This window comes from Phalangium opilio, unplaced genomic scaffold (assembly GCF_054372755.1).
Source record: "Phalangium opilio isolate 3A_F unplaced genomic scaffold, DU_Popi_V2 ptg000095l_1, whole genome shotgun sequence".
NCBI classification, from domain to species: Eukaryota; Metazoa; Arthropoda; class Arachnida; order Opiliones; family Phalangiidae; genus Phalangium; species Phalangium opilio.
This window is the reverse complement of record NW_028324200.1, coordinates 3,635,338-3,657,079: the sequence shown is the minus strand read 5'-3', so window position 1 is coordinate 3,657,079 and position 21,742 is coordinate 3,635,338. Positions and strand designations below refer to the sequence as shown.

Genomic DNA, 21,742 nt, shown 5'->3' with positions numbered 1-21,742 from the left:
TTAACGCCGATAACGATGAAGACACTTGTACGCGACTCTTAAGTCACATAACACAAGCCTGCAGTGTACCACATGACCACGTCCACGTTTTTAGTTATTCGTAAACCTTCGGTATAGTAACCCATAATGTACCCAAAGAGAAACGAAGAGTGAAATTTTCTTGTCCACTTTTAAAAATATATTTAGCCCAAGTCCCAAAGGCCCCACGTCAAGTGATGCTATCTGTCTCTGTTATCCGATCTATTTTATCCCTTTCATGCATTATCATTATATATAAATCCGCCTACAATTCGTCACGTAGATTTTCTTGTCAGAAGTAAATGAACTTAAAGCTACAACTCTATGTTAAATTTTATTTTCAACAAGCCGTTAATATAATTTTAAACATATTTAGCCTTATCAAACACAATTAGAAACTCTCCCAGATAATAATAAATACATTTCAACCATAAGATTTCTGGAAATCAGAGGCAAAATTCAAAAATAAACTTTTCGCGCCACGGTAATCTACTTCTGTCTCCTTTTTACCAGTCTTTGAACAACACTCCTACCCCGAACCCGATTTTCATCTGTTTCTTTCATGTACATGTAAAGAACCAACAGTAGTTGGCAGAACAAAACAGAAGGTGTATAATTCTCCCCTACATTCTCTGCACTGTCATAATGGATGGCAACCAGACGAGATTCTCCTCTCCTCTCGTTTTGTTGTGAAATCATAAACGCGCGAGGAAATTTTTTTCTCGCTATAGGATAGGCGACTCCGAGGGGTCGGTCATTCACGAAATCCAACTTAAGAAATAAGAAATCAATAACAAAATCAGAAATCCGGAATGAAATCAAACTTATTTCGCTGATTTCGAAATTTTACAAAAATCCGAAATCAGTAACGAAATCAGAAAATCAGTAAAGAAAAAACAAAATAAAAAAATCATTAAAAAATCACAAAATCAGTAAAGACATCGCGAAATTCATTAAAACAATCACAAAATCCAAGAAAAAATCTCAGAATCCAACGAAATCAACAGAAAAATCTGAAAATACGAGGAAATCACAGGAAATACCTCAAAATCCGTGGAAATATAATCCGACGAAATCCGTGGGAATTTATCGAATCTTGAAATGAATCAAAATCCGACGAAATCAAACGATACACGAAGAAATCAAATTGGATTTCGAAATCCCCTACATTTTATCCAAAATATCCAACCCCTCGCTCTACTCCTTACCTCCGACGGCAGCTGACGCGATATATACACTGTTCCAGCTTCGGTGGTCAGTTCGAGCAATGCTAGGTCTCTATGGGAGGTAGGTTTTTGCGTACTGCCAACAGAAGAAAGCAATACTGATATTTAGGATTTTAAAACGCGATATTCTGTATAATGAAACAAAATATTTGTTCGTCGTTACATAGAGACCTAGTTTTGCTTGTGCTGAAAGCCACTGCTGATAACCAATACTGGAACAAAGTATATAAATCTATAAATCCACAGGAAAAAAACAACAAAATAAATCCTCCTCTCACAAAGACTTTAATAACTCACTCTAATACAAGAAACTTTTTCTGTTATAGTTAAAATATTGATTATCAGAATGAAATTTAAGTAATCAGTCCTATTTCTAGCTTAACAATTAAGTTTTGAGCTAATTTCAGGTTTACAAGTGGGGACCTAAACCGTCTTCCTACCTTATATCTGGGGACATTTGTGTATAAACTATTAGATTTTGAATTAGTTTCAAAGCCTATATGATTCCATCAAGTATTTCATTTTTCACACTCGATAAATTTACAAGTGGGGACCTTCACTGTCATTTCAACTGACAAGTGGGGTCTTTTAAACACACATTTTCAAATTTCATGTATATTATTACTTTATAGTTAAAATATTGATTATCAGAATGAAATTTAAGTAATCAGTCCTATTTCTAGCTTAACACTCAAGTTTTGAGCTAATTTCAGGATTACAAGTGGGGACCTAAACCGTCTTCCTACCTTATATCTGGGGACATTTGTGTATAAATTATTAGGTTTTAAATTAGTGTCAAAGCCTATATGGTTCAATCAAGTATTTCAATTTCATTTTTCACACTCGATAAATTTACAAGTAGGGACCTTCACCGTCATTTCAACAGACAAGTGGGGTCTTTTAAACACACATTTTCTAATTTCATGTATATTTTAATTTTATAGTTTAAATATTGATTATCAGAATGAAATTTAAGTAATCAGTCCTATTTCTAGCTTAACACTTAAGTTTTGAGCTAATTTCAGGTTTACAAGTAGGGACCTAAACAGTCTTCCAACCTTATATCTGGGGACATTTGTGTAAAAATTATTAGATTTTGTACTAGTGTCGAAGCCTATATGGTTCCATCAGGTATTTCAATTTCATTTCTCACACTCGATAAATTTACAAGTGGGGACCTTCACCGTCATTTCAACAGACAAGTGGGGTCTTTTAAACACACATTTTCTAATTTCATGTATATTTTAATTTTATAGTTAAAATATTGATTATCAGAATGAAATTTATGTAATCAGTCCTATTTCTAGCTTAACTTTTAAGTTTTGAGCCAATTTCAGGTTTACAAGTGGGGACCTAAACCGTCTTCCTACCATATATCTGGGGACATTTGTGTATAAATTTTTAGATTTTGAATTAGTGTCAAAGCCTATATGGTTACATCAAGTATTTCAAGATAATTTTTCACACTCGATAAATTTACAAGTGGGGACCTTGGCTGTCATTTCAACAGACAAGTGGGGTCTTTTATACACACATTTTCTAAATACATGTATATTATACTTTTGTAATTAAAATGTAGATTATTATGATGAAATTTTAGAAATAGGATCTTTACGGTTCCTTCAAATATTTGAAGATATTTTTTTAAACTAGAAAATTTTACAAGTGGGGACCTTCGCTGTCATTTCAACGGACAAGTGGGGTCGTTAATATACATGTTTTCAAGATTCATTTTAATTCACTTTTTTTTAATTAAAATATTGATAATTATGATGAATTTTACATTATATATAACGTTAGTCCCATTTTAAAATGTGGGGAACTTGGCCATCTTTTTAATGTACATCTGGGGACATACAGTTTTTTAAATCGAGTTAATGTTTTAAACGAAGTTAATTTAATGACGCCTAAAGAATTAGGAAAAGTAGTTTTCGTACGTCAAGTGTAATTAAATTATGAAAAAATCACCGTTCGGTCTGTGAGATACAAGATTTTATATTGTTATCGCTGAATAATGTATATTTTGTATTTCTAAAGTAGCGACATCTATCTGTGCTTATTGTAATGAAAACCCATTTTTGAGCCCCCACATGTACGCCGAAGAGACCATATGGTCCTCATTTCGTACAACTGGGTACCCGGGTGTGTGAAAATCTCTGGCGACATCTCTCGGATATGTGTTAATTTCCATGGTCCCCTCTTGTAATGTGAAAAGACCAAGTACCTTACAAGTGGGGACTTTTTTAAAAAAATTAATTTGGGCTCTAATTAGTCTAATTATATCATTTATCTAATTACTTACATGTGAGGACTTTAAAATGTCCCCACATGTAAGTCGGGTCCCCACTATGTGGGTGAAAAGATTGTCAGAATCCCCACTTGTCAATCGTATACAGACGCACACACACACACAGACAGACACGGCCGGTGTAATACCTCTCACGTGACATACGTCACTCGGAGAGGTAAAAAATAGAAACTCTGTTTGCTTTTCTCATATCTGGTGGATTTTAAAAAAGGAAACTACACTGTAAAAGACAACGGCACGCAGTGTTCCTAATTGGTCTCCCTCCCAAGTACTGACTGCGCTTGACGCTGCTTAACTTCGGTGATCGTACGAGAACCGGTGTTTTCAGCGTGATATGGCCGTCGCCGAGATCTTTAGTTAGTTATTCGAATTTAAAACTAATTTGACAAATTACCCTTCTGCATTTTTTCAAACAATAAAAAAAGAAACTCTGTTTGCTTTTCTCATATCTGGTGGATTTTAAAAAAGGAAACGACACTGTAAAAGACAACGGCACGCAGTGTTCCTAAGTGGTCTCCCTCCCAAGTACTGACTGCGCTCGACGCTGCTTAACTTCGGTGATCGGACGAGAACCGGTGTTTTCAGCGTGATATTGTCGTCGCCGAGATCTTTAGTTAGTTATTCGAATTTAAAACTAATTTGACAAATTACCCTTCTGCATGTTTGAAAAAAAGAAACTCTGTTTGCTTTTCTCATATCTGGTGGATTTTAAAAAAGGAAACTACACTGTAAAAGACAACGGCACGCAGTGTTCCTAAGTGGTCTCCCTCCCAAGTACTGACTGCGCTCGACGCTGCTTAACTTCGGTGATCGGACGAGAACCGGTGTTTTCAGCGTGATATGGCCGTTGCCGAGAACTTTAGTTAGTTATTCAAATTTAAAATTAATTTGACAAATTACCCTTCTGCATGTTTGAAAAAAAGAAACTCTGTTTGCTTTTCTCATATCTGGTGGATTATAAAAAAGGAAACTAAACTGTAAAAGACAACGGCACGCAGTGTTCCTAAGTGGTCTCCCTCCCAAGTACTGACTGCGCTCTACGCTGCTTAACTTCGGTGATCGGACGAGAACCGGTGTTTTCAGCGTGATATGGCCGTTGCCGAGAGCTTTAGTTAGTTATTCAAATTTAAAACTAATTTGACAAATTACCCTTCTGCATGTTTGAAAAAAAAGAAACTCTGTTTGCTTTTCTCATATCTGGTGGATTATAAAAAAGGAAACTAAACTGTAAAAGACAACGGCACGCAGTGTTCCTAAGTGGTCTCCCTCCCAAGTACTGACTGCGCTTGACGCTGCTTAATTTCGGTGATCGGACGAGAACCGGTGTTTTCAGCGTGATATGGCCGTCGCCGAGATCTTTAGTTAGTTTTTCGAATTTAAAACTAATTTGACAAATTACCCTTCTGCATGTTTGAAAGATAAGAAACTCTGTTTGCTTTTCTCATATCTGGTGGATTTTAAAAAAGGAAACTAAACTGTAAAAGACAACGGCACGCAGTGTTCCTAAGTGGTCTCCCTCCCAAGTACTGACTGCGCTCTACGCTGCTTAACTTCGGTGATCGGACGAGAACCGGTGTTTTCAGCGTGATATGGCCGTTGCCGAGAACTTTAGTTAGTTATTCAAATTTAAAACTAATTTGACAAATTACCCTTCTGCATGTTTGAAAAAAAGAAACTCTGTTTGCTTTTCTCATATCTGGTGGATTATAAAAAAGGAAACTAAACTGTAAAAGACAACGGCACGCAGTGTTCCTAAGTGGTCTCCCTCCCAAGTACTGACTGCGCTCTACGCTGCTTAACTTCGGTGATCGGACGAGAACCGGTGTTTTCAGCGTGATATGGCCGTTGCCGAGAGCTTTAGTTAGTTATTCAAATTTAAAACTAATTTGACAAATTACCCTTCTGCATGTTTGAAAAAAAAGAAACTCTGTTTGCTTTTCTCATACCTGGTGGATTTTAAAAAAGGAAACTACACTGTAAAAGACAACGGCACGCAGTGTTCCTAATTGGTCTCCCTCCCAAGTACTGACTGCGCTTGACGCTGCTTAATTTCGGTGATTGGACGAGAACCGGTGTTTTCTGCGTGATATGGCCGTCGCCGAGATCTTTAGTTAGTTTTTCGAATTTAAAACTAATTTGACAAATTACCCTTCTGCATGTTTGAAAGATAAGAAACTCTGTTTGCTTTTCTCATATCTGGTGGATTTTAAAAAAGGAAACTAAACTGTAAAAGACAACGGCACGCAGTGTTCCTAAGTGGTCTCCCTCCCAAGTACTGACTGCGCTCTACGCTGCTTAACTTCGGTGATCGGACGAGAACCGGTGTTTTCTGCGTGATATGGCCGTTGCCGAGAACTTTAGTTAGTTATTCAAATTTAAAACTAATTTGACAAATTACCCTTCTGCATGTTTGAAAAAAAAGAAACTCTGTTTGCTTTTCTCATATCTGGTGGATTATAAAAAAGGAAACTAAACTGTAAAAGACAACGGCACGCAGTGTTCCTAAGTGGTCTCCCTCCCAAGTACTGACTGCGCTCTACGCTGCTTAACTTCGGTGATCGGACGAGAACCGGTGTTTTCAGCGTGATATGGCCGTTGCCCAGAGCTTTAGTTAGTTATTCAAATTTAAAACTAATTTGACAAATTACCCTTCTGCATGTTTGAAAAAAAAAGAAACTCTGTTTGCTTTTCTCATATCTGGTGGATTATAAAAAAGGAAACTAAACTGTAAAAGACAACGGCACGCAGTGTTCCTAAGTGGTCTCCCTCCCAAGTACTGACTGCGCTTGACGCTGCTTAATTTCGGTGATCGGACGAGAACCGGTGTTTTCAGCGTGATATGGCCGTCGCCGAGATCTTTAGTTAGTTATTCAAATTTAAAACTAATTTGACAAATTACCCTTCTGCATGTTTGAAAAAAAAGAAAATCTGTTTGCTTTTCTCATATCTGGTGGATTTTAAAAAGGAAACTAAACTGTAAAAGTCAATGGCACGCAGTGTTCCTAAGTGGTCTCCCTCCCAAGTACTGACTGCGCTCTACGCTGCTTAACTTCGGTGATCGGACGAGAACCGGTGTTTTCAGCGTGATATGGCCGTTGCCGAGAACTTTAGTTAGTTATTCGAATTTAAAACTAATTTTACAAATTACCCTTCTGCATGTTTGAAAAAAAGAAACTCTGTTTGCTTTTCTCATATCTGGTGGATTTTAAAAAAGGAAACTACACTGTAAAAGACAACGGCACGCAGTGTTCCTAATTGGTCTCCCTCCCAAGTACTGACTGCGCTTGACGCTGCTTAATTTCGGTGATCGGACGAGAACCGGTGTTTTCAGCGTGATATGGCCGTCGCCGAGATCTTTAGTTAGTTATTCGAATTTAAAACTAATTTGACAAATTACCCTTCTGCATGTTTGAAAGATAAGAAACTCTGTTTGCTTTTCTCATATCTGGTGGATTTTAAAAAAGGAAACTAAACTGTAAAAGACAACGGCACGCAGTGTTCCTAAGTGGTCTCCCTCCCAAGTACTGACTGCGTTCTACGCTGCTTAACTTCGGTGATCGGACGAGAACCGGTGTTTTCTGCGTGATATGGCCGTTGCCGAGAACTTTAGTTAGTTATTCAAATTTAAAACTAATTTGACAAATTACCCTTCTGCATGTTTGAAAAAAAAGAAACTCTGTTTGCTTTTCTCATATCTGGTGGATTATAAAAAAGGAAACTAAACTGTAAAAGACAACGGCACGCAGTGTTCCTAAGTGGTCTCCCTCCCAAGTACTGACTGCGCTTGACGCTGCTTAATTTCGGTGATCGGACGAGAACCGGTGTTTTCAGCGTGATATGCCCGTCGCCGAGATCTTTAGTTAGTTATTCAAATTTAAAACTAATTTGACAAATTACCCTTCTGCATGTTTGAAAAAAAAGAAAATCTGTTTGCTTTTCTCATATCTGGTGGATTTTAAAAAGGAAACTAAACTGTAAAAGTCAATGGCACGCAGTGTTCCTAAGTGGTCTCCCTCCCAAGTACTGACTGCGCTCTACGCTGCTTAACTTCGGTGATCGGACGAGAACCGTTGTTTTCAGCGTGATATGGCCGTTGCCGAGAACTTTAGTTAGTTATTCGAATTTAAAACTAATTTTACAAATTACCCTTCTGCATGTTTGAAAAAAAGAAACTCTGTTTGCTTTTCTCATATCTGGTGGATTTAAAAAAGGAAACTACACTGTAAAAGACAACGGCACGCAGTGTTCCTAAGTGGTCTCCCTCCCAAGTACTGACTGCGCTCGACGCTGCTTAACTTCGGTGATCGGACGAGAACCGGTGTTTTCAGCGTGATATGGCCGTTGCCGAGAACTTTAGTTAGTTATTCAAATTTAATACTAATTTGACAAATTACCCTTCTTCATGTTTGAAAGATAAGAAACTCTGTTTGCTTTTCTCATATCTGGTGGATTTTAAAAAAGGAAACTACACTGTAAAAGACAACGGCACGCAGTGTTCCTAAGTGGTCTCCCTCCCAAGTACTGACTGCGCTCGACGCTGCTTAACTTCGGTGATCGGACGAGAACCGGTATTTTCAGCGTGATATGGCCGTTGCCGAGAACTTTAGTTAGTTATTCGAATTTAAAACTAATTTGACAAATTACCCTTCTGCATGTTTGAAAGATAAGAAACTCTGTTTGCTTTTCTCATATATGGTGGATTTTAAAAAAGGAAACTAAACTGTAAAAGACAACGGCACGCAGTGTTCCTAAGTGGTCTCCCTCCCAAGTACTGACTGCGCTCTACGCTGCTTAACTTCGGTGATCGGACGAGAACCGGTGTTTTCAGCGTGATATGGCCGTTGCCCAGAGCTTTAGTTAGTTATTCAAATTTAAAACTAATTTGACAAATTACCCTTCTGCATGTTTGAAAAAAAAAGAAACTCTGTTTGCTTTTCTCATATCTGGTGGATTATAAAAAAGGAAACTAAACTGTAAAAGACAACGGCACGCAGTGTTCCTAAGTGGTCTCCCTCCCAAGTACTGACTGCGCTTGACGCTGCTTAATTTCGGTGATCGGACGAGAACCGGTGTTTTCAGCGTGATATGGCCGTCGCCGAGATCTTTAGTTAGTTATTCAAATTTAAAACTAATTTGACAAATTACCCTTCTGCATGTTTGAAAAAAAAGAAAATCTGTTTGCTTTTCTCATATCTGGTGGATTTTAAAAAGGAAACTAAACTGTAAAAGTCAATGGCACGCAGTGTTCCTAAGTGGTCTCCCTCCCAAGTACTGACTGCGCTCTACGCTGCTTAACTTCGGTGATCGGACGAGAACCGTTGTTTTCAGCGTGATATGGCCGTTGCCGAGAACTTTAGTTAGTTATTCGAATTTAAAACTAATTTTACAAATTACCCTTCTGCATGTTTGAAAAAAAGAAACTCTGTTTGCTTTTCTCATATCTGGTGGATTTAAAAAAGGAAACTACACTGTAAAAGACAACGGCACGCAGTGTTCCTAAGTGGTCTCCCTCCCAAGTACTGACTGCGCTCGACGCTGCTTAACTTCGGTGATCGGACGAGAACCGGTGTTTTCAGCGTGATATGGCCGTTGCCGAGAACTTTAGTTAGTTATTCAAATTTAAAACTAATTTGACAAATTACCCTTCTGCATGTTTGAAAAAAATGAAACTCTGTTTGCTTTTCTCATATCTGGTGGATTTTAAAAAAGGAAACTAAACTGTAAAAGACAATGGCACGCAGTGTTCCTAAGTGGTCTCCCTCCCAAGTACTGACTGCGCTCAACGCTGCTTAATTTCGGTGATCGGACGAGAACCGGTGTTTTCAGCGTGATATGGCCGTCGCCGAGATCTTTAGTTAGTTATTCGAATTTAAAACTAATTTGACAAATTACCCTTCTGCATGTTTGAAAGATAAGAAACTCTGTTTGCTTTTCTCATATCTGGTGGATTTTAAAAAAGGAAACTAAACTGTAAAAGACAACGGCACGCAGTGTTCCTAAGTGGTCTCCCTCCCAAGTACTGACTGCGCTTGACGCTGCTAATTTCGGTGATCGGACGAGAACCGGTGTTTTCAGCGTGATATGGCCGTTGCCGAGAACTTTAGTTAGTTATTCGAATTTAATACTAATTTGACAAATTACCCTTCTTCATGTTTGAAAGATAAGAAACTCTGTTTGCTTTTCTCATATCTGGTGGATTTTAAAAAAGGAAACTACACTGTAAAAGACAACGGCACGCAGTGTTCCTAAGTGGTCTCCCTCCCAAGTACTGACTGCGCTCGACGCTGCTTAACTTCGGTGATCGGACGAGAACCGGTATTTTCAGCGTGATATGGCCGTTGCCGAGAACTTTAGTTAGTTATTCGAATTTAAAACTAATTTGACAAATTACCCTTCTGCATGTTTGAAAGATAAGAAACTCTGTTTGCTTTTCTCATATATGGTGGATTTTAAAAAAGGAAACTAAACTGTAAAAGACAACGGCACGCAGTGTTCCTAAGTGGTCTCCCTCCCAAGTACTGACTGCGCTCTACGCTGCTTAACTTCGGTGATCGGACGAGAACCGGTGTTTTCAGCGTGATATGGCCGTTGCCCAGAGCTTTAGTTAGTTATTCAAATTTAAAACTAATTTGACAAATTACCCTTCTGCATGTTTGAAAAAAAAAGAAACTCTGTTTGCTTTTCTCATATCTGGTGGATTATAAAAAAGGAAACTAAACTGTAAAAGACAACGGCACGCAGTGTTCCTAAGTGGTCTCCCTCCCAAGTACTGACTGCGCTTGACGCTGCTTAATTTCGGTGATCGGACGAGAACCGGTGTTTTCAGCGTGATATGGCCGTCGCCGAGATCTTTAGTTAGTTATTCAAATTTAAAACTAATTTGACAAATTACCCTTCTGCATGTTTGAAAAAAAAGAAAATCTGTTTGCTTTTCTCATATCTGGTGGATTTTAAAAAGGAAACTAAACTGTAAAAGTCAATGGCACGCAGTGTTCCTAAGTGGTCTCCCTCCCAAGTACTGACTGCGCTCTACGCTGCTTAACTTCGGTGATCGGACGAGAACCGTTGTTTTCAGCGTGATATGGCCGTTGCCGAGAACTTTAGTTAGTTATTCGAATTTAAAACTAATTTTACAAATTACCCTTCTGCATGTTTGAAAAAAAGAAACTCTGTTTGCTTTTCTCATATCTGGTGGATTTAAAAAAGGAAACTACACTGTAAAAGACAACGGCACGCAGTGTTCCTAAGTGGTCTCCCTCCCAAGTACTGACTGCGCTCGACGCTGCTTAACTTCGGTGATCGGACGAGAACCGGTGTTTTCAGCGTGATATGGCCGTTGCCGAGAACTTTAGTTAGTTATTCAAATTTAAAACTAATTTGACAAATTACCCTTCTGCATGTTTGAAAAAAATGAAACTCTGTTTGCTTTTCTCATATCTGGTGGATTTTAAAAAAGGAAACTAAACTGTAAAAGACAATGGCACGCAGTGTTCCTAAGTGGTCTCCCTCCCAAGTACTGACTGCGCTCAACGCTGCTTAATTTCGGTGATCGGACGAGAACCGGTGTTTTCAGCGTGATATGGCCGTCGCCGAGATCTTTAGTTAGTTATTCGAATTTAAAACTAATTTGACAAATTACCCTTCTGCATGTTTGAAAGATAAGAAACTCTGTTTGCTTTTCTCATATCTGGTGGATTTTAAAAAAGGAAACTAAACTGTAAAAGACAACGGCACGCAGTGTTCCTAAGTGGTCTCCCTCCCAAGTACTGACTGCGCTTGACGCTGCTAATTTCGGTGATCGGACGAGAACCGGTGTTTTCAGCGTGATATGGCCGTTGCCGAGAACTTTAGTTAGTTATTCGAATTTAATACTAATTTGACAAATTACCCTTCTTCATGTTTGAAAGATAAGAAACTCTGTTTGCTTTTCTCATATCTGGTGGATTTTAAAAAAGGAAACTACACTGTAAAAGACAACGGCACGCAGTGTTCCTAAGTGGTCTCCCTCCCAAGTACTGACTGCGCTCGACGCTGCTTAACTTCGGTGATCGGACGAGAACCGGTATTTTCAGCGTGATATGGCCGTTGCCGAGAACTTTAGTTAGTTATTCGAATTTAAAACTAATTTGACAAATTACCCTTCTGCATGTTTGAAAGATAAGAAACTCTGTTTGCTTTTCTCATATATGGTGGATTTTAAAAAAGGAAACTAAACTGTAAAAGACAACGGCACGCAGTGTTCCTAAGTGGTCTCCCTCCCAAGTACTGACTGCGCTCTACGCTGCTTAACTTCGGTGATCGGACGAGAACCGGTGTTTTCAGCGTGATATGGCCGTCGCCGAGATCTTTAGTTAGTTATTCAAATTTAAAACTAATTTGACAAATTACCCTTCTGCATGTTTGAAAAAAAAGAAAATCTGTTTGCTTTTCTCATATCTGGTGGATTTTAAAAAGGAAACTAAACTGTAAAAGTCAATGGCACGCAGTGTTCCTAAGTGGTCTCCCTCCCAAGTACTGACTGCGCTCTACGCTGCTTAACTTCGGTGATCGGACGAGAACCGGTGTTTTCAGCGTGATATGGCCGTTGCCGAGAACTTTAGTTAGTTATTCGAATTTAAAACTAATTTTACAAATTACCCTTCTGCATGTTTGAAAAAAAGAAACTCTGTTTGCTTTTCTCATATCTGGTGGATTTTAAAAAAGGAAACTACACTGTAAAAGACAACGGCACGCAGTGTTCCTAAGTGGTCTCCCTCCCAAGTACTGACTGCGCTCGACGCTGCTTAACTTCGGTGATCGGACGAGAACCGGTATTTTCAGCGTGATATGGCCGTTGCCGAGAACTTTAGTTAGTTATTCGAATTTAAAACTAATTTGACAAATTACCCTTCTGCATGTTTGAAAGATAAGAAACTCTGTTTGCTTTTCTCATATATGGTGGATTTTAAAAAAGGAAACTAAACTGTAAAAGACAACGGCACGCAGTGTTCCTAAGTGGTCTCCCTCCCAAGTACTGACTGCGCTCTACGCTGCTTAACTTCGGTGATCGGACGAGAACCGGTGTTTTCAGCGTGATATGGCCGTTGCCCAGAGCTTTAGTTAGTTATTCAAATTTAAAACTAATTTGACAAATTACCCTTCTGCATGTTTGAAAAAAAAAGAAACTCTGTTTGCTTTTCTCATATCTGGTGGATTATAAAAAAGGAAACTAAACTGTAAAAGACAACGGCACGCAGTGTTCCTAAGTGGTCTCCCTCCCAAGTACTGACTGCGCTTGACGCTGCTTAATTTCGGTGATCGGACGAGAACCGGTGTTTTCAGCGTGATATGGCCGTCGCCGAGATCTTTAGTTAGTTATTCAAATTTAAAACTAATTTGACAAATTACCCTTCTGCATGTTTGAAAAAAAAGAAAATCTGTTTGCTTTTCTCATATCTGGTGGATTTTAAAAAGGAAACTAAACTGTAAAAGTCAATGGCACGCAGTGTTCCTAAGTGGTCTCCCTCCCAAGTACTGACTGCGCTCTACGCTGCTTAACTTCGGTGATCGGACGAGAACCGGTGTTTTCAGCGTGATATGGCCGTTGCCGAGAACTTTAGTTAGTTATTCGAATTTAAAACTAATTTTACAAATTACCCTTTTGCATGTTTGAAAAAAAGAAACTCTGTTTGCTTTTCTCATATCTGGTGGATTTTAAAAAAGGAAACTACACTGTAAAAGACAACGGCACGCAGTGTTCCTAATTGGTCTCCCTCCCAAGTACTGACTGCGCTTGACGCTGCTTAATTTCGGTGATCGGACGAGAACCGGTGTTTTCAGCGTGATATGGCCGTCGCCGAGATCTTTAGTTAGTTATTCGAATTTAAAACTAATTTGACAAATTACCCTTCTGCATGTTTGAAAGATAAGAAACTCTGTTTGCTTTTCTCATATCTGGTGGATTTTAAAAAAGGAAACTAAACTGTAAAAGACAACGGCACGCAGTGTTCCTAAGTGGTCTCCCTCCCAAGTACTGACTGCGTTCTACGCTGCTTAACTTCGGTGATCGGACGAGAACCGGTGTTTTCTGCGTGATATGGCCGTTGCCGAGAACTTTAGTTAGTTATTCAAATTTAAAACTAATTTGACAAATTACCCTTCTGCATGTTTGAAAAAAAAGAAACTCTGTTTGCTTTTCTCATATCTGGTGGATTATAAAAAAGGAAACTAAACTGTAAAAGACAACGGCACGCAGTGTTCCTAAGTGGTCTCCCTCCCAAGTACTGACTGCGCTTGACGCTGCTTAATTTCGGTGATCGGACGAGAACCGGTGTTTTCAGCGTGATATGCACGTCGCCGAGATCTTTAGTTAGTTATTCGAATTTAAAACTAATTTGACAAATTACCCTTCTGCATGTTTGAAAGATAAGAAACTCTGTTTGCTTTTCTCATATCTGGTGGATTTTAAAAAAGGAAACTAAACTGTAAAAGACAACGGCACGCAGTGTTCCTAAGTGGTCTCCCTCCCAAGTACTGACTGCGCTTGACGCTGCTAATTTCGGTGATCGGACGAGAACCGGTGTTTTCAGCGTGATATGGCCGTTGCCGAGAACTTTAGTTAGTTATTCGAATTTAATACTAATTTGACAAATTACCCTTCTTCATGTTTGAAAGATAAGAAACTCTGTTTGCTTTTCTCATATCTGGTGGATTTTAAAAAAGGAAACTACACTGTAAAAGACAACGGCACGCAGTGTTCCTAAGTGGTCTCCCTTCCAAGTACTGACTGCGCTCGACGCTGCTTAACTTCGGTGATCGGACGAGAACCGGTATTTTCAGCGTGATATGGCCGTTGCCGAGAACTTTAGTTAGTTATTCGAATTTAAAACTAATTTGACAAATTACCCTTCTGCATGTTTGAAAGATAAGAAACTCTGTTTGCTTTTCTCATATATGGTGGATTTTAAAAAAGGAAACTAAACTGTAAAAGACAACGGCACGCAGTGTTCCTAAGTGGTCTCCCTCCCAAGTACTGACTGCGCTCTACGCTGCTTAACTTCGGTGATCGGACGAGAACCGGTGTTTTCAGCGTGATATGGCCGTTGCCCAGAGCTTTAGTTAGTTATTCAAATTTAAAACTAATTTGACAAATTACCCTTCTGCATGTTTGAAAAAAAAGAAACTCTGTTTGCTTTTCTCATATCTGGTGGATTATAAAAAAGGAAACTAAACTGTAAAAGACAACGGCACGCAGTGTTCCTAAGTGGTCTCCCTCCCAAGTACTGACTGCGCTTGACGCTGCTTAATTTCGGTGATCGGACGAGAACCGGTGTTTTCAGCGTGATATGGCCGTCGCCGAGATCTTTAGTTAGTTATTCAAATTTAAAACTAATTTGACAAATTACCCTTCTGCATGTTTGAAAAAAAAGAAAATCTGTTTGCTTTTCTCATATCTGGTGGATTTTAAAAAGGAAACTAAACTGTAAAAGTCAATGGCACGCAGTGTTCCTAAGTGGTCTCCCTCCCAAGTACTGACTGCGCTCTACGCTGCTTAACTTCGGTGATCGGACGAGAACCGGTGTTTTCAGCGTGATATGGCCGTTGCCGAGAACTTTAGTTAGTTATTCGAATTTAAAACTAATTTTACAAATTACCCTTCTGCATGTTTGAAAAAAAGAAACTCTGTTTGCTTTTCTCATATCTGGTGGATTTTAAAAAAGGAAACTACACTGTAAAAGACAACGGCACGCAGTGTTCCTAATTGGTCTCCCTCCCAAGTACTGACTGCGCTTGACGCTGCTTAATTTCGGTGATCGGACGAGAACCGGTGTTTTCAGCGTGATATGGCCGTCGCCGAGATCTTTAGTTAGTTATTCGAATTTAAAACTAATTTGACAAATTACCCTTCTGCATGTTTGAAAGATAAGAAACTCTGTTTGCTTTTCTCATATCTGGTGGATTTTAAAAAAGGAAACTAAACTGTAAAAGACAACGGCACGCAGTGTTCCTAAGTGGTCTCCCTCCCAAGTACTGACTGCGTTCTACGCTGCTTAACTTCGGTGATCGGACGAGAACCGGTGTTTTCTGCGTGATATGGCCGTTGCCGAGAACTTTAGTTAGTTATTCAAATTTAAAACTAATTTGACAAATTACCCTTCTGCATGTTTGAAAAAAAAGAAACTCTGTTTGCTTTTCTCATATCTGGTGGATTATAAAAAAGGAAACTAAACTGTAAAAGACAACGGCACGCAGTGTTCCTAAGTGGTCTCCCTCCCAAGTACTGACTGCGCTTGACGCTGCTTAATTTCGGTGATCGGACGAGAACCGGTGTTTTCAGCGTGATATGCCCGTCGCCGAGATCTTTAGTTAGTTATTCAAATTTAAAACTAATTTGACAAATTACCCTTCTGCATGTTTGAAAAAAAAGAAAATCTGTTTGCTTTTCTCATATCTGGTGGATTTTAAAAAGGAAACTAAACTGTAAAAGTCAATGGCACGCAGTGTTCCTAAGTGGTCTCCCTCCCAATTACTGACTGCGCTCTACGCTGCTTAACTTCGGTGATCGGACGAGAACCGGTGTTTTCAGCGTGATATGGCCGTTGCCGAGAACTTTAGTTAGTTATTCGAATTTAAAACTAATTTTACAAATTACCCTTCTGCATGTTTGAAAAAAAGAAACTCTGTTTGCTTTTCTCATATCTGGTGGATTTTAAAAAAGGAAACTACACTGTAAAAGACAACGGCACGCAGTGTTCCTAATTGGTCTCCCTCCCAAGTACTGACTGCGCTTGACGCTGCTTAATTTCGGTGATCGGACGAGAACCGGTGTTTTCAGCGTGATATGGCCGTCGCCGAGATCTTTAGTTAGTTATTCGAATTTAAAACTAATTTGACAAATTACCCTTCTTCATGTTTGAAAGATAAGAAAATCTGTTTGCTTTTCTCATATCTGGTGGATTTAAAAAAGGAAACTACACTGTAAAAGACAACGGCACGCAGTGTTCCTAAGTGGTCTCCCTCCCAAGTACTGACTGCGCTCGACGCTGCTTAACTTCGGTGATCGGACGAGAACCGGTGTTTTCAGCGTGATATGGCCGTTGCCGAGAACTTTAGTTAGTTATTCAAATTTAAAACTAATTTGACAAATTACCCTTCTGCATGTTTGAAAAAAATGAAACTCTGTTTGCTTTTCTCATATCTGGTGGATTTTAAAAAAGGAAACTAAACTGTAAAAGACAATGGCACGCAGTGTTCCTAAGTGGTCTCCCTCCCAAGTACTGACTGCGCTCAACGCTGCTTAATTTCGGTGATCGGACGAGAACCGGTGTTTTCAGCGTGATATGGCCGTCGCCGAGATCTTTAGTTAGTTATTCGAATTTAAAGCTAATTTGACAAATTACCCTTCTGCATGTTTGAAAGATAAGAAACTCTGTTTGCTTTTCTCATATCTGGTGGATTTTAAAAAAGGAAACTAAACTGTAAAAGACAACGGCACGCAGTGTTCCTAAGTGGTCTCCCTCCCAAGTACTGACTGCGCTTGACGCTGCTTAATTTCGGTGATCGGACGAGAACCGTTGTTTTCAGCGTGATATGGCCGTTGCCGAGAACTTTAGTTAGTTATTCGAATTTAAAACTAATTTTACAAATTACCCTTCTGCATGTTTGAAAAAAAGAAACTCTGTTTGCTTTTCTCATATCTGGTGGATTTAAAAAAGGAAACTACACTGTAAAAGACAACGGCACGCAGTGTTCCTAAGTGGTCTCCCTCCCAAGTACTGACTGCGCTCGACGCTGCTTAACTTCGGTGATCGGACGAGAACCGGTGTTTTCAGCGTGATATGGCCGTTGCCGAGAACTTTAGTTAGTTATTCAAATTTAAAACTAATTTGACAAATTACCCTTCTGCATGTTTGAAAAAAATGAAACTCTGTTTGCTTTTCTCATATCTGGTGGATTTTAAAAAAGGAAACTAAACTGTAAAAGACAATGGCACGCAGTGTTCCTAAGTGGTCTCCCTCCCAAGTACTGACTGCGCTCAACGCTGCTTAATTTCGGTGATCGGACGAGAACCGGTGTTTTCAGCGTGATATGGCCGTCGCCGAGATCTTTAGTTAGTTATTCGAATTTAAAACTAATTTGACAAATTACCCTTCTGCATGTTTGAAAGATAAGAAACTCTGTTTGCTTTTCTCATATCTGGTGGATTTTAAAAAAGGAAACTAAACTGTAAAAGACAACGGCACGCAGTGTTCCTAAGTGGTCTCCCTCCCAAGTACTGACTGCGCTTGACGCTGCTAATTTCGGTGATCGGACGAGAACCGGTGTTTTCAGCGTGATATGGCCGTTGCCGAGAACTTTAGTTAGTTATTCGAATTTAATACTAATTTGACAAATTACCCTTCTTCATGTTTGAAAGATAAGAAACTCTGTTTGCTTTTCTCATATCTGGTGGATTTTAAAAAAGGAAACTACACTGTAAAAGACAACGGCACGCAGTGTTCCTAAGTGGTCTCCCTCCCAAGTACTGACTGCGCTCGACGCTGCTTAACTTCGGTGATCGGACGAGAACCGGTATTTTCAGCGTGATATGGCCGTTGCCGAGAACTTTAGTTAGTTATTCGAATTTAAAACTAATTTGACAAATTACCCTTCTGCATGTTTGAAAGATAAGAAACTCTGTTTGCTTTTCTCATATATGGTGGATTTTAAAAAAGGAAACTAAACTGTAAAAGACAACGGCACGCAGTGTTCCTAAGTGGTCTCCCTCCCAAGTACTGACTGCGCTCTACGCTGCTTAACTTCGGTGATCGGACGAGAACCGGTGTTTTCAGCGTGATATGGCCGTTGCCCAGAGCTTTAGTTAGTTATTCAAATTTAAAACTAATTTGACAAATTACCCTTCTGCATGTTTGAAAAAAAAAGAAACTCTGTTTGCTTTTCTCATATCTGGTGGATTATAAAAAAGGAAACTAAACTGTAAAAGACAACGGCACGCAGTGTTCCTAAGTGGTCTCCCTCCCAAGTACTGACTGCGCTTGACGCTGCTTAATTTCGGTGATCGGACGAGAACCGGTGTTTTCAGCGTGATATGGCCGTCGCCGAGATCTTTAGTTAGTTATTCAAATTTAAAACTAATTTGACAAATTACCCTTCTGCATGTTTGAAAAAAAAGAAAATCTGTTTGCTTTTCTCATATCTGGTGGATTTTAAAAAGGAAACTAAACTGTAAAAGTCAATGGCACGCAGTGTTCCTAAGTGGTCTCCCTCCCAAGTACTGACTGCGCTCTACGCTGCTTAACTTCGGTGATCGGACGAGAACCGGTGTTTTCAGCGTGATATGGCCGTTGCCGAGAACTTTAGTTAGTTATTCGAATTTAAAACTAATTTTACAAATTACCCTTCTGCATGTTTGAAAAAAAGAAACTCTGTTTGCTTTTCTCATATCTGGTGGATTTTAAAAAAGGAAACTACACTGTAAAAGACAACGGCACGCAGTGTTCCTAAGTGGTCTCCCTCCCAAGTACTGACTGCGCTCGACGCTGCTTAACTTCGGTGATCGGACGAGAACCGGTATTTTCAGCGTGATATGGCCGTTGCCGAGAACTTTAGTTAGTTATTCGAATTTAAAACTAATTTGACAAATTACCCTTCTGCATGTTTGAAAGATAAGAAACTCTGTTTGCTTTTCTCATATATGGTGGATTTTAAAAAAGGAAACTAAACTGTAAAAGACAACGGCACGCAGTGTTCCTAAGTGGTCTCCCTCCCAAGTACTGACTGCGCTCTACGCTGCTTAACTTCGGTGATCGGACGAGAACCGGTGTTTTCAGCGTGATATGGCCGTTGCCCAGAGCTTTAGTTAGTTATTCAAATTTAAAACTAATTTGACAAATTACCCTTCTGCATGTTTGAAAAAAAAAGAAACTCTGTTTGCTTTTCTCATATCTGGTGGATTATAAAAAAGGAAACTAAACTGTAAAAGACAACGGCACGCAGTGTTCCTAAGTGGTCTCCCTCCCAAGTACTGACTGCGCTTGACGCTGCTTAATTTCGGTGATCGGACGAGAACCGGTGTTTTCAGCGTGATATGGCCGTCGCCGAGATCTTTAGTTAGTTATTCAAATTTAAAACTAATTTGACAAATTACCCTTCTGCATGTTTGAAAAAAAAGAAAATCTGTTTGCTTTTCTCATATCTGGTGGATTTTAAAAAGGAAACTAAACTGTAAAAGTCAATGGCACGCAGTGTTCCTAAGTGGTCTCCCTCCCAAGTACTGACTGCGCTCTACGCTGCTTAACTTCGGTGATCGGACGAGAACCGGTGTTTTCAGCGTGATATGGCCGTTGCCGAGAACTTTAGTTAGTTATTCGAATTTAAAACTAATTTTACAAATTACCCTTCTGCATGTTTGAAAAAAAGAAACTCTGTTTGCTTTTCTCATATCTGGTGGATTTTAAAAAAGGAAACTACACTGTAAAAGACAACGGCACGCAGTGTTCCTAATTGGTCTCCCTCCCAAGTACTGACTGCGCTTGACGCTGCTTAATTTCGGTGATCGGACGAGAACCGGTGTTTTCAGCGTGATATGGCCGTCGCCGAGATCTTTAGTTAGTTATTCGAATTTAAAACTAATTTGACAAATTACCCTTCTGCATGTTTGAAAGATAAGAAACTCTGTTTGCTTTTCTCATATCTGGTGGATTTTAAAAAAGGAAACTAAACTGTAAAAGACAACGGCACGCAGTGTTCCTAAGTGGTCTCCCTCCCAAGTACTGACTGCGTTCTACGCTGCTTAACTTCGGTGATCGGACGAGAACCGGTGTTTTCTGCGTGATATGGCCGTTGCCGAGAACTTTAGTTAGTTATTCAAATTTAAAACTAATTTGACAAATTACCCTTCTGCATGTTTGAAAAAAAAGAAACTCTGTTTGCTTTTCTCATATCTGGTGGATTATAAAAAAGGAAACTAAACTGTAAAAGACAACGGCACGCAGTGTTCCTAAGTGGTCTCCCTCCCAAGTACTGACTGCGCTTGACGCTGCTTAATTTCGGTGATCGGACGAGAACCGGTGTTTTCAGCGTGATATGCACGTCGCCGAGATCTTTAGTTAGTTATTCGAATTTAAAACTAATTTGACAAATTACCCTTCTGCATGTTTGAAAGATAAGAAACTCTGTTTGCTTTTCTCATATCTGGTGGATTTTAAAAAAGGAAACTAAACTGTAAAAGACAACGGCACGCAGTGTTCCTAAGTGGTCTCCCTCCCAAGTACTGACTGCGCTTGACGCTGCTAATTTCGGTGATCGGACGAGAACCGGTGTTTTCAGCGTGATATGGCCGTTGCCGAGAACTTTAGTTAGTTATTCGAATTTAATACTAATTTGACAAATTACCCTTCTTCATGTTTGAAAGATAAGAAACTCTGTTTGCTTTTCTCATATCTGGTGGATTTTAAAAAAGGAAACTACACTGTAAAAGACAACGGCACGCAGTGTTCCTAAGTGGTCTCCCTCCCAAGTACTGACTGCGCTCGACGCTGCTTAACTTCGGTGATCGGACGAGAACCGGTATTTTCAGCGTGATATGGCCGTTGCCGAGAACTTTAGTTAGTTATTCGAATTTAAAACTAATTTGACAAATTACCCTTCTGCATGTTTGAAAGATAAGAAACTCTGTTTGCTTTTCTCATATATGGTGGATTTTAAAAAAGGAAACTAAACTGTAAAAGACAACGGCACGCAGTGTTCCTAAGTGGTCTCCCTCCCAAGTACTGACTGCGCTCTACGCTGCTTAACTTCGGTGATCGGACGAGAACCGGTGTTTTCAGCGTGATATGGCCGTTGCCCAGAGCTTTAGTTAGTTATTCAAATTTAAAACTAATTTGACAAATTACCCTTCTGCATGTTTGAAAAAAAAGAAACTCTGTTTGCTTTTCACATATCTGGTGGATTATAAAAAAGGAAACTAAACTGTAAAAGACAACGGCACGCAGTGTTCCTAAGTGGTCTCCCTCCCAAGTACTGACTGCGCTTGACGCTGCTTAATTTCGGTGATCGGACGAGAACCGGTGTTTTCAGCGTGATATGGCCGTCGCCGAGATCTTTAGTTAGTTATTCAAATTTAAAACTAATTTGACAAATTACCCTTCTGCATGTTTGAAAAAAAAGAAAATCTGTTTGCTTTTCTCATATCTGGTGGATTTTAAAAAGG

The 21,742-nt window shown here is 39.4% G+C and overlaps 37 non-coding genes and 35 pseudogenes across 37 annotated transcripts; all 72 read right to left on the bottom strand.

The window, feature by feature from the left end:
- Window positions 1-3,779: 3,779 nt before the first annotated feature.
- LOC149636741 (5S ribosomal RNA) lies at window positions 3,780-3,898 on the bottom strand (annotated as a pseudogene).
- Window positions 3,899-4,036: 138 nt separating this feature from the next.
- On the bottom strand, window positions 4,037-4,155 carry LOC149636740 (5S ribosomal RNA; annotated as a pseudogene).
- Window positions 4,156-4,285: 130 nt separating this feature from the next.
- On the bottom strand, window positions 4,286-4,404 carry LOC149636739 (5S ribosomal RNA). The gene has a single exon (XR_016373291.1). It is a non-coding gene; the product is annotated as a 5S ribosomal RNA (ribosomal RNA).
- Window positions 4,405-4,534: 130 nt separating this feature from the next.
- On the bottom strand, window positions 4,535-4,653 carry LOC149636738 (5S ribosomal RNA). The gene has a single exon (XR_016373557.1). It is a non-coding gene; the product is annotated as a 5S ribosomal RNA (ribosomal RNA).
- Window positions 4,654-4,784: 131 nt separating this feature from the next.
- Window positions 4,785-4,903, bottom strand: LOC149636737 (5S ribosomal RNA; annotated as a pseudogene).
- A 131-nt stretch (window positions 4,904-5,034) lies between these two features.
- On the bottom strand, window positions 5,035-5,153 carry LOC149636736 (5S ribosomal RNA). The gene has a single exon (XR_016373546.1). It is a non-coding gene; the product is annotated as a 5S ribosomal RNA (ribosomal RNA).
- A 130-nt stretch (window positions 5,154-5,283) lies between these two features.
- LOC149636735 (5S ribosomal RNA) lies at window positions 5,284-5,402 on the bottom strand. Its single transcript, XR_016373535.1, has one exon. It is a non-coding gene; the product is annotated as a 5S ribosomal RNA (ribosomal RNA).
- Window positions 5,403-5,533: 131 nt separating this feature from the next.
- Window positions 5,534-5,652, bottom strand: LOC149636734 (5S ribosomal RNA; annotated as a pseudogene).
- A 131-nt stretch (window positions 5,653-5,783) lies between these two features.
- Window positions 5,784-5,902, bottom strand: LOC149636733 (5S ribosomal RNA). The gene has a single exon (XR_016372441.1). It is a non-coding gene; the product is annotated as a 5S ribosomal RNA (ribosomal RNA).
- A 131-nt stretch (window positions 5,903-6,033) lies between these two features.
- On the bottom strand, window positions 6,034-6,152 carry LOC149636732 (5S ribosomal RNA). The gene has a single exon (XR_016373524.1). It is a non-coding gene; the product is annotated as a 5S ribosomal RNA (ribosomal RNA).
- Window positions 6,153-6,284: 132 nt separating this feature from the next.
- LOC149636731 (5S ribosomal RNA) lies at window positions 6,285-6,403 on the bottom strand (annotated as a pseudogene).
- A 130-nt stretch (window positions 6,404-6,533) lies between these two features.
- On the bottom strand, window positions 6,534-6,652 carry LOC149636730 (5S ribosomal RNA). Its single transcript, XR_016372880.1, has one exon. It is a non-coding gene; the product is annotated as a 5S ribosomal RNA (ribosomal RNA).
- A 130-nt stretch (window positions 6,653-6,782) lies between these two features.
- On the bottom strand, window positions 6,783-6,901 carry LOC149636729 (5S ribosomal RNA; annotated as a pseudogene).
- A 131-nt stretch (window positions 6,902-7,032) lies between these two features.
- Window positions 7,033-7,151, bottom strand: LOC149636728 (5S ribosomal RNA). The gene has a single exon (XR_016372765.1). It is a non-coding gene; the product is annotated as a 5S ribosomal RNA (ribosomal RNA).
- Window positions 7,152-7,282: 131 nt separating this feature from the next.
- On the bottom strand, window positions 7,283-7,401 carry LOC149636727 (5S ribosomal RNA; annotated as a pseudogene).
- Window positions 7,402-7,531: 130 nt separating this feature from the next.
- LOC149636726 (5S ribosomal RNA) lies at window positions 7,532-7,650 on the bottom strand (annotated as a pseudogene).
- A 129-nt stretch (window positions 7,651-7,779) lies between these two features.
- On the bottom strand, window positions 7,780-7,898 carry LOC149636725 (5S ribosomal RNA). The gene has a single exon (XR_016373290.1). It is a non-coding gene; the product is annotated as a 5S ribosomal RNA (ribosomal RNA).
- A 131-nt stretch (window positions 7,899-8,029) lies between these two features.
- LOC149636724 (5S ribosomal RNA) lies at window positions 8,030-8,148 on the bottom strand. The gene has a single exon (XR_016372436.1). It is a non-coding gene; the product is annotated as a 5S ribosomal RNA (ribosomal RNA).
- Window positions 8,149-8,279: 131 nt separating this feature from the next.
- Window positions 8,280-8,398, bottom strand: LOC149636723 (5S ribosomal RNA). Its single transcript, XR_016373513.1, has one exon. It is a non-coding gene; the product is annotated as a 5S ribosomal RNA (ribosomal RNA).
- A 132-nt stretch (window positions 8,399-8,530) lies between these two features.
- LOC149636722 (5S ribosomal RNA) lies at window positions 8,531-8,649 on the bottom strand (annotated as a pseudogene).
- A 130-nt stretch (window positions 8,650-8,779) lies between these two features.
- LOC149636721 (5S ribosomal RNA) lies at window positions 8,780-8,898 on the bottom strand (annotated as a pseudogene).
- A 129-nt stretch (window positions 8,899-9,027) lies between these two features.
- On the bottom strand, window positions 9,028-9,146 carry LOC149636720 (5S ribosomal RNA). The gene has a single exon (XR_016373289.1). It is a non-coding gene; the product is annotated as a 5S ribosomal RNA (ribosomal RNA).
- A 131-nt stretch (window positions 9,147-9,277) lies between these two features.
- Window positions 9,278-9,396, bottom strand: LOC149636719 (5S ribosomal RNA; annotated as a pseudogene).
- Window positions 9,397-9,527: 131 nt separating this feature from the next.
- Window positions 9,528-9,645, bottom strand: LOC149636718 (5S ribosomal RNA; annotated as a pseudogene).
- A 131-nt stretch (window positions 9,646-9,776) lies between these two features.
- LOC149636717 (5S ribosomal RNA) lies at window positions 9,777-9,895 on the bottom strand. Its single transcript, XR_016372435.1, has one exon. It is a non-coding gene; the product is annotated as a 5S ribosomal RNA (ribosomal RNA).
- A 131-nt stretch (window positions 9,896-10,026) lies between these two features.
- Window positions 10,027-10,145, bottom strand: LOC149636716 (5S ribosomal RNA). The gene has a single exon (XR_016373500.1). It is a non-coding gene; the product is annotated as a 5S ribosomal RNA (ribosomal RNA).
- A 132-nt stretch (window positions 10,146-10,277) lies between these two features.
- On the bottom strand, window positions 10,278-10,396 carry LOC149636715 (5S ribosomal RNA; annotated as a pseudogene).
- A 130-nt stretch (window positions 10,397-10,526) lies between these two features.
- Window positions 10,527-10,645, bottom strand: LOC149636714 (5S ribosomal RNA; annotated as a pseudogene).
- Window positions 10,646-10,774: 129 nt separating this feature from the next.
- On the bottom strand, window positions 10,775-10,893 carry LOC149636713 (5S ribosomal RNA). The gene has a single exon (XR_016373287.1). It is a non-coding gene; the product is annotated as a 5S ribosomal RNA (ribosomal RNA).
- A 131-nt stretch (window positions 10,894-11,024) lies between these two features.
- On the bottom strand, window positions 11,025-11,143 carry LOC149636712 (5S ribosomal RNA; annotated as a pseudogene).
- Window positions 11,144-11,274: 131 nt separating this feature from the next.
- Window positions 11,275-11,392, bottom strand: LOC149636711 (5S ribosomal RNA; annotated as a pseudogene).
- Window positions 11,393-11,523: 131 nt separating this feature from the next.
- LOC149636710 (5S ribosomal RNA) lies at window positions 11,524-11,642 on the bottom strand. Its single transcript, XR_016372434.1, has one exon. It is a non-coding gene; the product is annotated as a 5S ribosomal RNA (ribosomal RNA).
- Window positions 11,643-11,773: 131 nt separating this feature from the next.
- Window positions 11,774-11,892, bottom strand: LOC149636709 (5S ribosomal RNA). Its single transcript, XR_016373421.1, has one exon. It is a non-coding gene; the product is annotated as a 5S ribosomal RNA (ribosomal RNA).
- A 130-nt stretch (window positions 11,893-12,022) lies between these two features.
- LOC149636708 (5S ribosomal RNA) lies at window positions 12,023-12,141 on the bottom strand. Its single transcript, XR_016372879.1, has one exon. It is a non-coding gene; the product is annotated as a 5S ribosomal RNA (ribosomal RNA).
- A 130-nt stretch (window positions 12,142-12,271) lies between these two features.
- LOC149636707 (5S ribosomal RNA) lies at window positions 12,272-12,390 on the bottom strand. The gene has a single exon (XR_016372433.1). It is a non-coding gene; the product is annotated as a 5S ribosomal RNA (ribosomal RNA).
- A 131-nt stretch (window positions 12,391-12,521) lies between these two features.
- On the bottom strand, window positions 12,522-12,640 carry LOC149636706 (5S ribosomal RNA). Its single transcript, XR_016373489.1, has one exon. It is a non-coding gene; the product is annotated as a 5S ribosomal RNA (ribosomal RNA).
- A 132-nt stretch (window positions 12,641-12,772) lies between these two features.
- LOC149636705 (5S ribosomal RNA) lies at window positions 12,773-12,891 on the bottom strand (annotated as a pseudogene).
- A 130-nt stretch (window positions 12,892-13,021) lies between these two features.
- Window positions 13,022-13,140, bottom strand: LOC149636704 (5S ribosomal RNA). The gene has a single exon (XR_016372878.1). It is a non-coding gene; the product is annotated as a 5S ribosomal RNA (ribosomal RNA).
- A 130-nt stretch (window positions 13,141-13,270) lies between these two features.
- Window positions 13,271-13,389, bottom strand: LOC149636703 (5S ribosomal RNA; annotated as a pseudogene).
- A 131-nt stretch (window positions 13,390-13,520) lies between these two features.
- LOC149636702 (5S ribosomal RNA) lies at window positions 13,521-13,639 on the bottom strand. Its single transcript, XR_016372764.1, has one exon. It is a non-coding gene; the product is annotated as a 5S ribosomal RNA (ribosomal RNA).
- A 131-nt stretch (window positions 13,640-13,770) lies between these two features.
- On the bottom strand, window positions 13,771-13,889 carry LOC149636701 (5S ribosomal RNA; annotated as a pseudogene).
- Window positions 13,890-14,020: 131 nt separating this feature from the next.
- LOC149636700 (5S ribosomal RNA) lies at window positions 14,021-14,138 on the bottom strand (annotated as a pseudogene).
- A 131-nt stretch (window positions 14,139-14,269) lies between these two features.
- Window positions 14,270-14,388, bottom strand: LOC149636699 (5S ribosomal RNA). The gene has a single exon (XR_016372440.1). It is a non-coding gene; the product is annotated as a 5S ribosomal RNA (ribosomal RNA).
- A 131-nt stretch (window positions 14,389-14,519) lies between these two features.
- LOC149636698 (5S ribosomal RNA) lies at window positions 14,520-14,638 on the bottom strand. The gene has a single exon (XR_016373478.1). It is a non-coding gene; the product is annotated as a 5S ribosomal RNA (ribosomal RNA).
- Window positions 14,639-14,769: 131 nt separating this feature from the next.
- On the bottom strand, window positions 14,770-14,888 carry LOC149636697 (5S ribosomal RNA; annotated as a pseudogene).
- A 130-nt stretch (window positions 14,889-15,018) lies between these two features.
- On the bottom strand, window positions 15,019-15,137 carry LOC149636696 (5S ribosomal RNA). Its single transcript, XR_016372877.1, has one exon. It is a non-coding gene; the product is annotated as a 5S ribosomal RNA (ribosomal RNA).
- A 130-nt stretch (window positions 15,138-15,267) lies between these two features.
- LOC149636695 (5S ribosomal RNA) lies at window positions 15,268-15,386 on the bottom strand (annotated as a pseudogene).
- Window positions 15,387-15,517: 131 nt separating this feature from the next.
- On the bottom strand, window positions 15,518-15,636 carry LOC149636694 (5S ribosomal RNA). Its single transcript, XR_016372763.1, has one exon. It is a non-coding gene; the product is annotated as a 5S ribosomal RNA (ribosomal RNA).
- Window positions 15,637-15,767: 131 nt separating this feature from the next.
- LOC149636693 (5S ribosomal RNA) lies at window positions 15,768-15,886 on the bottom strand (annotated as a pseudogene).
- A 130-nt stretch (window positions 15,887-16,016) lies between these two features.
- On the bottom strand, window positions 16,017-16,135 carry LOC149636692 (5S ribosomal RNA; annotated as a pseudogene).
- Window positions 16,136-16,265: 130 nt separating this feature from the next.
- On the bottom strand, window positions 16,266-16,384 carry LOC149636691 (5S ribosomal RNA; annotated as a pseudogene).
- Window positions 16,385-16,514: 130 nt separating this feature from the next.
- On the bottom strand, window positions 16,515-16,633 carry LOC149636690 (5S ribosomal RNA). Its single transcript, XR_016373286.1, has one exon. It is a non-coding gene; the product is annotated as a 5S ribosomal RNA (ribosomal RNA).
- A 131-nt stretch (window positions 16,634-16,764) lies between these two features.
- On the bottom strand, window positions 16,765-16,883 carry LOC149636689 (5S ribosomal RNA; annotated as a pseudogene).
- A 131-nt stretch (window positions 16,884-17,014) lies between these two features.
- LOC149636688 (5S ribosomal RNA) lies at window positions 17,015-17,133 on the bottom strand (annotated as a pseudogene).
- A 129-nt stretch (window positions 17,134-17,262) lies between these two features.
- LOC149636687 (5S ribosomal RNA) lies at window positions 17,263-17,381 on the bottom strand. Its single transcript, XR_016373285.1, has one exon. It is a non-coding gene; the product is annotated as a 5S ribosomal RNA (ribosomal RNA).
- A 131-nt stretch (window positions 17,382-17,512) lies between these two features.
- On the bottom strand, window positions 17,513-17,631 carry LOC149636686 (5S ribosomal RNA; annotated as a pseudogene).
- A 131-nt stretch (window positions 17,632-17,762) lies between these two features.
- LOC149636685 (5S ribosomal RNA) lies at window positions 17,763-17,880 on the bottom strand (annotated as a pseudogene).
- A 131-nt stretch (window positions 17,881-18,011) lies between these two features.
- On the bottom strand, window positions 18,012-18,130 carry LOC149636684 (5S ribosomal RNA). The gene has a single exon (XR_016372430.1). It is a non-coding gene; the product is annotated as a 5S ribosomal RNA (ribosomal RNA).
- Window positions 18,131-18,261: 131 nt separating this feature from the next.
- Window positions 18,262-18,380, bottom strand: LOC149636683 (5S ribosomal RNA). The gene has a single exon (XR_016373467.1). It is a non-coding gene; the product is annotated as a 5S ribosomal RNA (ribosomal RNA).
- A 132-nt stretch (window positions 18,381-18,512) lies between these two features.
- Window positions 18,513-18,631, bottom strand: LOC149636682 (5S ribosomal RNA; annotated as a pseudogene).
- Window positions 18,632-18,761: 130 nt separating this feature from the next.
- LOC149636681 (5S ribosomal RNA) lies at window positions 18,762-18,880 on the bottom strand. Its single transcript, XR_016372876.1, has one exon. It is a non-coding gene; the product is annotated as a 5S ribosomal RNA (ribosomal RNA).
- Window positions 18,881-19,010: 130 nt separating this feature from the next.
- LOC149636680 (5S ribosomal RNA) lies at window positions 19,011-19,129 on the bottom strand. Its single transcript, XR_016372429.1, has one exon. It is a non-coding gene; the product is annotated as a 5S ribosomal RNA (ribosomal RNA).
- Window positions 19,130-19,260: 131 nt separating this feature from the next.
- LOC149636679 (5S ribosomal RNA) lies at window positions 19,261-19,379 on the bottom strand. The gene has a single exon (XR_016373456.1). It is a non-coding gene; the product is annotated as a 5S ribosomal RNA (ribosomal RNA).
- A 132-nt stretch (window positions 19,380-19,511) lies between these two features.
- Window positions 19,512-19,630, bottom strand: LOC149636678 (5S ribosomal RNA; annotated as a pseudogene).
- Window positions 19,631-19,760: 130 nt separating this feature from the next.
- On the bottom strand, window positions 19,761-19,879 carry LOC149636677 (5S ribosomal RNA). Its single transcript, XR_016372875.1, has one exon. It is a non-coding gene; the product is annotated as a 5S ribosomal RNA (ribosomal RNA).
- A 130-nt stretch (window positions 19,880-20,009) lies between these two features.
- On the bottom strand, window positions 20,010-20,128 carry LOC149636676 (5S ribosomal RNA; annotated as a pseudogene).
- A 131-nt stretch (window positions 20,129-20,259) lies between these two features.
- LOC149636675 (5S ribosomal RNA) lies at window positions 20,260-20,378 on the bottom strand. The gene has a single exon (XR_016372762.1). It is a non-coding gene; the product is annotated as a 5S ribosomal RNA (ribosomal RNA).
- Window positions 20,379-20,509: 131 nt separating this feature from the next.
- LOC149636674 (5S ribosomal RNA) lies at window positions 20,510-20,628 on the bottom strand (annotated as a pseudogene).
- A 131-nt stretch (window positions 20,629-20,759) lies between these two features.
- LOC149636673 (5S ribosomal RNA) lies at window positions 20,760-20,877 on the bottom strand (annotated as a pseudogene).
- Window positions 20,878-21,008: 131 nt separating this feature from the next.
- On the bottom strand, window positions 21,009-21,127 carry LOC149636672 (5S ribosomal RNA). Its single transcript, XR_016372428.1, has one exon. It is a non-coding gene; the product is annotated as a 5S ribosomal RNA (ribosomal RNA).
- A 131-nt stretch (window positions 21,128-21,258) lies between these two features.
- LOC149636671 (5S ribosomal RNA) lies at window positions 21,259-21,377 on the bottom strand. Its single transcript, XR_016373445.1, has one exon. It is a non-coding gene; the product is annotated as a 5S ribosomal RNA (ribosomal RNA).
- A 131-nt stretch (window positions 21,378-21,508) lies between these two features.
- On the bottom strand, window positions 21,509-21,627 carry LOC149636670 (5S ribosomal RNA; annotated as a pseudogene).
- Window positions 21,628-21,742: the final 115 nt, after the last annotated feature.